The sequence below is a fragment of the Cariama cristata genome, unplaced genomic scaffold, assembly GCF_000690535.1.
Source record: "Cariama cristata isolate BGI_N322 unplaced genomic scaffold, ASM69053v1 scaffold14109, whole genome shotgun sequence".
Classification (NCBI taxonomy): domain Eukaryota; kingdom Metazoa; phylum Chordata; class Aves; order Cariamiformes; family Cariamidae; genus Cariama; species Cariama cristata.
This window is the reverse complement of record NW_009636421.1, coordinates 46,281-58,019: the sequence shown is the minus strand read 5'-3', so window position 1 is coordinate 58,019 and position 11,739 is coordinate 46,281.

The following is an 11,739-nucleotide window of genomic DNA, read 5'->3' as shown; positions in this document are numbered from 1 at the left end:
GGCCAAGCACACACGCCTGGGCATGGGGTTTCCCTGCGTCCCTCTCGGGGAGTCCTCAAGGGAGCTGAGGTGGTGTGGGTTGGGGACCCAAATCCATGCCGGGGTTCAAGCAGCGAGCCCAGTTTCGCAGGCTACCACTGAGCTGCATGGCCGCCTTCCTCTGGTGCTAGGTGTCACCTGGTCAAACGGGTGGAGCGGTCCAGAAATCACACTGCCAATTAATTCCGCCTAATGAACTCACCAAACATTGTGTTTAAGCAGTTTGCTGTTCAGGTTGATTCCACGGTTAGGCTGGGGTTAATGCTCACAATGTTTCAGAGCAGCTTGCAGGTAAGTCCCGGGAGGAGTGGATCCTATGTCATGCTAACAGCCTGTACAGTAAAAACCTAATAAAATTGATTATCTGCCCGTCAGCAACTTGGAGCTGTCCCCCTCTTCCACGAGTAATTGCAGTGAGCGCTGAGAAGGGAGTATGTGCGTTGCTGAATGCAAGGAAATGGATGATTCCTGGTCCTGCCGCCATGGTGCTCCCTGCAGAGCCGGGGGGTGAGGCGGGCAGGGTGCTGGGCCTGGCCGCCCCCGCCTTACACCGCTGGTGCAATTCCTGCTTCATACCCACAGAAAAGGACCATGGTGAATCAAGGTTAGTCATGTGCTTCTGGCGGAGGCAAAGACTTGCTTGCTCCTAGAAAAGGAAAACCCTCACGTCACAAGTCTGAATTAACGTGACCCTATACAGTGGAAGAATATTATTACCAACTCCTCTAGCAGTCACTCAGAGAATTTAATAAGCCCAAAGAGATTGTTTTATAAAGTAAAGAAAAGCAAGCCCAACACAAGGGGAAAGTGGTACTGAAACGCAAGCTTCAAATTTATTAACTCACAATGTTTTATCTGGGGAAAATTACGAATCTCTGAAGGTTAGTGGATAAATTGAAAAATCCCAGAACTTAGTGATGCTTTTCCAGAATAATTTTAGCAAGATTTTGCAACTGAAGCAAGAACCAGACTATCTAAAGTGATGTGTACATTTCATTGAACGAGTGCTGGTGTCTTTTTAATATCAATCCCCCAAAGTATTAGCAAATAGTACTAAAATGAAGACATACGTTTAGTTTTGCGGGTTTAAAATTTTCATTAAAATTTGTTTGCCAGTGAGCTTAAGATAAGCATTTAAATGTGGTGTGCACTGGAGTGAAAATCCTGTTTCTCTTCATGTTGTTTTTTTCTTAAGAAGAGAAACTAAGATACGGAGCACTGATGACTGTTTCTTGCCATGTGGTTTTAAAAAAAACTTTTTACCTCATAGTCCTTGTCGTATATCAAATCTGTCAATGCCAAATATGGCTTTAGTGCCAGTGGTTTACTATTTCTTATTTAGCATGTAAATGATTGGTTATTATTTATAAAACTAGCAATAACATCCACAAAATGTTAAGAGTTTTCCCAACATCTGCTGATACAGCCCCTGCCTGAGGGATTCTCTCAGACCAGAACCAGCAGAAAAAAGTTAAAGAGAGAGAGAATTTTGTATACAGAGAGCAAGTATGCACATGTGAACATGCATGCAAAAGAATTGTGAACAGCGGAAAATATCCCTTGACCTGACACTAGCCAACTGTACCAGATAATTACACTTTTTCACTGATTTCTTATTCCAAGAGGAATGTCTGGGACGGGTAGCTGGATTTTATGGAAAGTTTCTTACTGAAAGGCTGATGACAAACCAATGGCTGGTATCCCTGGCAGGGCAGAGAAGATGGGATGTGACAGGATCACATTACTTGCCTTCCTTTCCTCACTGCCTCTTCTAGAGTTTTACTGGGTCTTACCTTTGCTATTTTTGTCTTCCCATATAAATAGAAGACAGGGTCTCCAACAGGATATAGCAGCTCAGGGACAATTTGGGAGAGTCCCATTTAATGGGAAAAAATAAGCTAATGCTGCAGGGACTATCAGAACTGACTACCTCGAAGCAGGAAAATTTTTGTTCTAGGGTATTTCAGTTCTTTCCTGTTGGGAAGAAGGATCTTCAGCCTGGAATATAAAGGGTGGAAATAACTGTTGTTCATTATGAAAAATGCAATGAATGGAAGCTAGTAAAAATTTATCATTTTCAGTCAGAGGTTTTCAGCTGACAATTGAAAGAGGAACAAATCTGTCAGAAGTTAGAATAATTAGCTTTTTGTTTGGAACCTTTGTGAAGAAGAAAAATGATATATCAAGGTTGTACAACCTTCACATCAAATATATATAGTAAACTAAAGAAAATTCACTCTGAAGCAAAAGCCTCACAACAGATTTTATAGAAAATAGCCTCTATAGACAGATTGCAATGTGTTTTCAGCTATTGCTCTTCGTGCTGAAGTGCTTTCAAAAATACCTCTGTAGACATTGAAAAGCAAAGCAGTATTGAGAGCAGTTAATTTTCGTTCCTGTTCAGGAGGTGGCAGTGGAGACCCAGCAGTAGGGAAGTGTCAGCCGGAATTTAAGTGGTGTCTCAGAGCAGGATAAAGTCAGGAGAAAATCACTGGCCATGACTGGGTTATGTACTGCAAACAAAGCCACAGCCCCTCTAGAAACGGCCATTTTTAAGACAGGAATAATCTAACGGTGAAGAATCAAATTAGAGACATTTAGTCTTTACAAAACTGGGAAGGAAATTCATTTGAGTGTAGTTATAGCTACTTCTGCTGTCAACCCTTATGCTATTTACTGTTGTTTATATGAGATATTTCCCTGTTTAATTAGACTTTACAACACCAAATGTAGGCACAACTTGAGGCAAGAGTAACCCAATGCATCCATGTTTTAGATTGCTCTGTACAGCAGAATACATTATAATTCAGTGTAATTATCCTGGTGGGACACATTTGTGCATGTATGAAAAGCTACATTCAAAACATTTGCTTCAAAATGCAATTTTGTATGGTCCTTCTTTCAAATGCTTTACAACAGTAGGTGATCCATCTTCACAGCAGCTATTCAGGAGACATAAATCACATTTAGTTTTCTCATTGTGAGGATACAAAATTTAAAGTAGGGTTTGTCTGCCTTCCCCAAAGCATCCGAAAGACTCAACAGCAGAGCCAAAAATTCCTGGCTTTCTATACTTCCAGCGTTGTGCTTGCTTTCTCTTAAATAAAGATGTATTGGTTTTGTTCTTCCTTCCTCTGGTTAGTGTCAGAGGGTGGTTGATTAGCAGTTGTGCTTTGCCTTTATGAATTTCTGCAGTTCCATGTTTCGTTTTTTATACTTGATGTAGAGAATTTCATAGATCACCTCGATTGGGTGGTACCAGCTGTAGCTTTGCTTGGGAGCGCAGGGACAGAGTAATGACAATACTGTCGGTTTATAAGGGACTGAACTGAATGGGGATGGAAAAAACACCAGAAGCATTTGTAAGATATAGCAGGGAAAATATATTATTAATTTCACAAATCACTATACCTACTAGTCAAGGGAGACAGTGTCCTAGATCATTGTGGCATATATAAATTCAAAGAGATAACAGGAGCTTGGATGGGTGGATCAGCAGAAAGGCAAAGTGAGAACCCGCTGACAGTAGTATTTCCACTCCATGAGGTTTTATTTTTGAAAATGATAATTTTAATTTTTTTTTTTTTTTTTTTCAGATTATGCAGTAGAATAGAAAAATGCAAATACTTAGCCAGGTCAAAAAGAACAAGATATAGTTACGGGTCAGGGACACATTTTCCTTGTTAATGAGTTATGAGAATTTTTCTTAGAAAAGCAGTGACCCAGAAACTTTGTGTGGGCATGGGCACTTGTGTTCATTCACAGGTGCATTGGTGAAAAGTTGCGGCTAAATAATATGCTGGTTCTCTCTGAGCTGTGACTGGTGGCAGACTGGAATTGTCTACGCTGCTCTCAGCATGTTTGTACATTGTATTAAGGGCAATCACACACTTTGCCTTAAACGGCTGGCAGATTGCCACACAGGCAAGATGTTTTCTCTCCAGGGTTTAGACTGGTTTTTACTTCGGTAATACACGGTGCGATTGTCCAGCTGAGATCACCTTGGGCTGGGCTGACCTGATCCATTCCCTGTTAGTGCAAGGCTCACAGGGATGGTTGAAACTTCAACTTTTCTCACTCTGATTGTGGCACAACTGAGGATTGAGCCTTCTGAGGACTGAAATGTTTTACCCTAATAGAAATTTGGGGGCTTGACACTGGGAAGCCTGAATAAGCTACAGTTTACAGGAAATTCAGCCAGATGACTTAACAGTCCGTTTGGGCAAGAGCTCTGACACCCTAAGAACACTGTGCTGAGAAAAGGGGTTGCACATCACACTTCTGCAAGCTTTGGAGTCTCAGTGACTCTACGAACATAGCGCAGAAATCCTTACTTGGTAACAGCAGGCAGAACCGGGCTGTGCTGAATAGAAGTAACGCACACAGAAGCGATGTGGTGCGGATGCCTAATGTTGTATCAAGGAAACTCCACCACTTATGCCTACACATGAGTTTCACCTCTGAGCTTCTTTCTTATTATTTAAAAGAATTTTAAGCTACTTGAAGCAAGGTAGTCTCTTATGGTACATTATTACTGAAAGTGGTCCCTTATCTCAGTAGAAGCTCTCAGTTTACTGCAATCCAAATAATAAAAGAACACATTTAAGCATCAGTGGTACCACAGAGTTTTACAGGAACAGACTAGAAATACTCAGGCCCAGTCTCAGCTTTTTCCTCTCATTATGAAGAAGTTTCGGGTCTACGACTCCTATTTCGGAAAATACTTTATTATGGGAACTAAGAGAATTTGTCTCTTTTCCTTGCAGTGTACATACAGTGCAATGTTCTGAATGTGTGAGGATGAAGAGAGAAGCAGTAAAGTGGAAACAAGAGGAAGAGCAGAAACCACAGGTACTTTTGTGCCTATACACGTATTTATGAATTGCTGTGCCGAGCCAGGGACATACCTTTGCATTTTCTGGAGTTTCAAAGCAACCCAAGTTTCTTTATAGCCTATTCTGTGGATTTGTAGTTGTTGAAATCTGAACTACAAATAAAACTGAAGAACAAAATCCACACAGCTGAGCCATTTTTTTTTTATTACTCTTATTTGACACTCACATTACAAAATTTAGAAACCATAGACAGTTCAGGCAAACTGTTAAAACACAGTATAAATTAGGGGAGGTTTAATATATAAATTCTATACATAGGTTAAGTTAGCTCGAACATGACTGACAAAAGGATTTCATAACAATCTTACCACAACTGTATAAAAAGGCATGGGAATAGGATGAGCACTATAATCATGAATGCAGGTTAAGACATTTTCCACAACAGCTATAATGCATAACAATGACCATGCTATTCTTGCAGTGTTTATGTGGGGTACAGTATGCATATTACCATTAACATTTTGCAAGATCTATGTACAGTCACAAAATCGTAACAGCCGCTTTCAAGTAACTTTACTGCTTCCTGCCTGTGCAATTAATAAAGTGTCGATATTTGTTCTGAGGACTTCTAACAAAGCTACATGGTTTGAGTGTTATGGATGGTAGAGGGATTTCAATTTGACCTGAAAATACTAATCATAACATGAAATTGCTTAATTTAAAGAAAAAGATACAGGAAAAGCACAGCTCCTCATTACTATCGCTCACGTGATCAGTATATACCAGTCTTTTAATCCATATTTATTTCCTAGCTTGATTATTTTTAAAAACTAAAATGGTAATTTAGTTCCCATTTTTCTAAGCATAGTTGTAAAAATTAGTTACACCAGCAGAAATGTAAAACTAACATTTGGATATCTTTATGGGGTAATTTTTTGAAAGGACGTGCTTCCCAGGTGACCCTGGATGCGGCATCCAACCTTTGAATTTCTCAATCTGAAAATAAGAAGAGTTCTGCTTACCCACTTTTACTCTGCGCTTTTAGGTCTGTGACTACATGTTTTAGAATAGTATGTTCTTGGAGTTTAGGTTTAAGACAGCTGGTACCGTCACTAAAAGTGAAAGAAATCTTAAAATCTGATTTCTCACCTTTATAAGCTGATGAACACTTGCTAAGAGTTTTAAAATCCAGAGGATAATTTATTTTCCATCTGCGTTGCATACTACCAACGGTCTTTTTACAGACAGACTCCTAAGGGAAGTACTTGAAACACTTGAATTTAATAGCTCTGTGTATGCATCTTTCACTAAGTTTTAATAATTAGGAGGATTGGATTGGATTCTATTGGAACAATTCCTTCTAGTTCAAGGCGAGGACAGACTGTAAGTGATAACCCAACTTGGGCTGTTATGGAAATACATATGACGTCAACTGTCCAGACTACAGTCCCGATGTTCTCAACTCTGTTTACCCATGGCTGAAACATCAAGAAACTATCATATGTTTAGTTGTTTCAAGACGACTGAAATTTTAGAAGCATAATTAAATAATGAAAGCAGTGATGTAGTACTGACCGGTAACAGTTCACTGAGGAAGTCACATTTCTCTGAAAGGTAGCTGGGCTATGGAATTTTCTGGTCAGAAGTCCATTAAATGGGTTGTGCACATTTTAGAAGGAAACTTTCTGTACAGATATTTAACTTACAGGACTCGTGAGCTCTGAACTCTTAAGTCTTCTGCGTTCAAGTACTTGCTGTACTGCAGTATTAGTCTGGTTTGGCAGTTTTAGGGCCATGGGGATGAAAGGAGAAGGACTCCTATTCTGTTATGACAGCTCTGGAGTATAAAGCCCTTGTATGGCAGACAACTAGAAAAATGTTCCTATGGCATTTTGCAAGAGCTGTTTATGGAGCAAAATACCACTTCTGTGGAGGGAAAGGCATCAAGGGAAGAGCGAGCAGTCTAAGCCACTCTGAATTTACAGCATTACAGTCTGCGTCTGGCCACAGCACAAGGCAGGGGATCTAGGTAGGACTTACTCATATTTAGCTTTTTTCTGTAGCTGAGGTTATAGCCTGAGTTTCAGTGTCTTGCACCCGTGCAGAGTACATGAAATACCACCCATACAAGCTATTAGCTTCTTATCTACATCTTGCATAATGTAAAAATGCAGGATATGATGACTTGTATAAGCATTAGCTTAATGTATTTAGGATTTTTTGCATATCTGAAAATACGCAATAAGAATGGTAAAAGAAAATAGTACGAAACAGATTAGCCTCCAGATCTGTTCCATCATAAAAGGTAACTTGCTTGTTGCTGCCTCTGCACAGCTCAGAGCAGCTAACAGTGGTTGCAGGGAAAGGGACACACTCTAAGGCAGTGCGCTTTCTTTCCAACCTACCCAACTTTAAAACAAAAGTATTGGTAGAGGTTTCTGCATCAGTATTTCACTGTATTCTCTCCTGCCTTAGCCTGCCCAGCTGCCACTGATATTAACAGGAAAATATGCACAGGTATCTTGTTCCGCTCTTCTGCCATGCTGTGAAATATGGAAGTTAACAACCATCAAGGTATTTCTCATAATTTTTCAAGTACTTATTTTTCCATGTTGCTTAGATCTTAAAATCTCTGTCAACTAAGCAACAAATTCTTCACTGTTTTTCAAGTCCTCTAGAGGAACCTCTTTTAGTTTAAAGAATTTTCTTGTAATCAGACTGTTGGATGGATAAGGAAGCAGGCTTTGCCCCAAGTGAACTTCCAAAAACTTCCTACCTTTCAAAAGGGATGTGTCCCAGCATCAGAAGCCTAAGAGTGCAGGCTCAGATATCAGTTTGCACGTCAGCTTTGTACAGGATCATCTAATCACCTCTGCACCCCGTTAGTGTATGTGCTGCCATACAGACACCAGGTATGTGTGCGCTGATCCCCAGCCACAGTTCAATAATGCCCTGCACTAACTACTGAGGTAATTCCACTCAACAGATAACATTATAAAGGACAAAAGAAAAGAAAGACTTTGGCCCACAGTTGAGCCTCTGAACAGTGACAAAGGGGCTTTTCCCCCTTTCTTTGTCACTCCCTAATCCCATTCTGCAATTACAACAATGGAAATAATCAGTTAACAATCAAAGGGGTTTTAATTTCCAATGAAAGAGACACCTGAGACAGTAAGGCTAATTTCTACCAGTCTAAAAAGAAAAAAAGGTTCCTAAAGCCAGAAAGACGAATTTTGCTCTCAGACATGAAGTAATTCATTGGATCAGATTTAGTCCTTGAATTTGCCACTGAAACTTCAACAATGTCAAAGAAAACTTCTGCGAAGGCTGGATTTTCACCCTATTAAGTGCACCTGCCCATCTGAGAGTTGCACCTGGCTCAAAAGAAAGGCCAGGGACTATACCAGTTGTCAATGCAATTTAATCCCTATGAATAACTTAAAACTGTACTGTAGTTAATAATTGCAGGACTGCTCCAAAGCCCATCAAAATCAATTGGAGTTTTTCCTCTGGTACATCACTGTGCTTGGGATCAGTCTCATTCTATGGAACACAGTCATTGCTAGGCCAGATACTGTTAACTGTGTAACATTTTTACACTTACATGCGTAACAATGTATTTTCTACTAACATGTCTTTTTATTGATAACTCCAATTACATATTCAGTAATCTGAGCTCCGTTCTAAAGTGGATTTAGAGTCATGTGCAAACCATTGCTCATGTGCTTTAATAAAAGGTGCGTAAACTATTGCAATAAAACATGATGAAGTAACCAACGTATCAGTAAGGGACTGGCTTGATTTTAAGTGAGTGATTATCTTATCACCACTGACCACATCATAAAATATTTTCAAGCTGAGAACAATATCTCTGCGCTAAAATTGTTTCTTATTTGAAGTGCTTTAGCAGCTGTGTCCACACTTCGTTAAAGTGCCATCTCAGCAGTGGCTGGGATCACAGTTTGCTTCCAGATCTGCATGTCCTCTATCCGCATGGGGAGCTTCCAGCCAGCTGTTTGACAGGATTCTGTTAACTGCCTAACAGGGGGAATAACGATACGCTAAACTCAGTGTACTCTGGTGCACAGCGTTCTTGTGTATTAAGACTCATTTCAAGAGGTTTTTTCCCCTCAAAACTCAGTCACGGCCAGCAGACCTACATCCATCCACCTTTAATTAGGTAATGTGATTGATGCTGATGTGAACCTGAGAGCAAGACTGTATGATTAAGTGTCTTTTGAAAGGCATTGAGCAAGTTCATTTACTGACTTCAACACAAGCTGAAGGCACACAATTCCCTCATTGTTTTTCACTGGGCTTTTTTTTTTCTGCCCTGTGTTGCAGAATGGCACACTCAAGAAATGAAAAAGTAGGACTTTTGCTACCACTCTGATTACACCAGAGTAGGTGCAGAAGTGATTTCATGTATTTGGGTCTTTGAAAATATTGCTGTATACACAGAAGCTACGTTAATGCTTCTGAAAGACTCTGCATCATATATTCACGTCTTACTAGCTTAGGGTTCTGATACTAACACTATAGACCCATAGGTCTAGTTTTGCTCTGTTCTCTGTGTAGCATTAGTTCAAACAGCTGTCAGGGAGGTGAATCCACTGAAAAAAGTGGAATTAGAAAGTCGTGACATTACTACTAGTAACTTGTCTAGATGTTAGTCTGATGACTACAGGCCTTACAATGGCTTAGTGCTTGGTGTTAAGTGACACTGCTTTCTTTTCAGCATGGTAGGAATTCTTTGCAAGTTTATAGCAAGAAAACATTAATTATTTGAGATACTTTTTCTCATTTTTGTGTAATGTTAATACATTTTTGGAAGAAATCTACTCCCCAAATTGTCATCCTTTGTTTTCAGTTATACTCACGCTTTATAAAACCTGTTGGTGAAGCAAGGCTCTAACCACTCTCCCGTCTGGAGCTGTACATCCTAGTTAGGCCAAATATGAATTACAGGTGCAACTGACAGCTGTAACTTAAGGCTTACATTGTTTCTGTTTAAATCAATAGGATTTTAGCTACAAAATTATGTGAAGACAAGCTATGATTCTTAAAGTCTGTTTTTTAAAAGTGCTGTCTCCCGATTTTAAATTGCTCTGTACCCTCATCTCCAAGTCATTTTGCAAAGAGCAGCCAGTGTCTCTGGAGGTCAGATACTACAGATCAATATACCACGCACCTCTATAAAGCAGTAATTGCTTCAGTATTCACCACGAGATGAGGATGTTTAGCACCTCTGAAAAAAGACCTTTTAAATGTGTGGCTACATAAAGGCTTAAAGATAATTTAGTGCTTCTGACAGTCCCACCAAGCCTTAATACCTACCTAAATCTGACCTTTATGCTTCCATTTTAAGCACTGAGGTTTGAAAGTTTTGGACTATGAAACTGGTTTAGTTTGCAACAGTGATAAACTTTATGAGATCTAATTTGACTCATACTTACAAAATTGCCTGAATTAATGGAAGGTGCCCAAGAGTATAAAGTATTACCACGAGAAATCACATTTTGATTCATCTTCAGGGTGTTACAATCTCAGCTGCACCAGCCCCTATTGGCTCATTAGAAAAGGAGTAAGGATTTGCATTTTAAAAAGCAAGTTTTAAGAAAGGCTCCATCCACCTACATTGGGTTTCAGATAAATAAAAAAAAAAAAATTTCCACTATGAAGTCATAGTGTGCCTGTTAAAAAGATGCAGACATTAAGAAAAAAATGACCACTTAGCAAACACACTTAAGCATTAGCATTGTTGTAGATATGTTTATGGTTATTGCTCTGGATTTGGTTGGCATTTAACAGGCTTTTAATGGCATCATTTTGGAAATGGTTCTGCTTGAAGAAATGGCTATGTGTGTATGTTTCTCTGTATAGCTCTGAGCTCATGTACAAAAATTAACAAACAGCATATTAACAGCATCCTTGTCTGGAATGATGCTGTGCCATCCTGACACTTAGTTCTTCCTTACAAAGCTTGAATAAACACATGGTATATTTATGTTCCCCCTGCTTGAATTCATGCGCTGATAGACCTATACGAAAAGGAGAACTGAAGTTCTGCCTCAGGCCCCTACATATGCAAATCTAGATGAAGCTGTCCTGCTCATCTCAGCAATTCCACTGCAAGAGCAGTGGATTCCAAGTGGCCATGATCCAGACTGCACAGGTTATCACAGATCATAACCCAACATAAGAACTGCACGGCAGACACCACAAACCCTTAGTATATCCCACAGAGCATGCCTCAGGCTGCTGCACTCCCGATCAGCTCAGTTGTCAGAGCTGCCCTCAAACACTACCTCACCAATGCCTCACATTTCAACAACTCACTCAGGCGTGGATAACTTTTGAGGCCTGGCAGAGGGCAGGAACAGTTCCAGTTTTCTGGCTAAATGCATAGGCCAACGCAGCCAGGTTTTGTGATTATCCCAATTTTTCAAAACACTACAGCCACTGGGAATCACTCTGTATTGAATAAAACTACTACTGATCTCAAAGAAAGGGTTATATCCTTCTGTTGTAGACAGAGGAGGACTTGAACATCTGAAAAGGCCAGCATCAAGTCAGCGAAGTTCAGTATCACGTGGGATTTAGGTTTCATTTAAGTTTTTTGAGGTCTTTTCTCGGGCAGGTAGGAACATTCCTTCCACATACAAACAATTAGTCTACTGTTAGGGCTTAGTTTTGAATCTAATTTCCATATAGTTCATTATCATTTAATATATGTGTTACAGTAGCACCTTGATTATTGTACAACTTTAAACACAAGACACAGTCCCTACTTCATATTATCTGTAAGGAAATGGTGAACATGGTGTAAATCCTAAAAGTAAAAAAAGAAAGAAATGGTTATCTG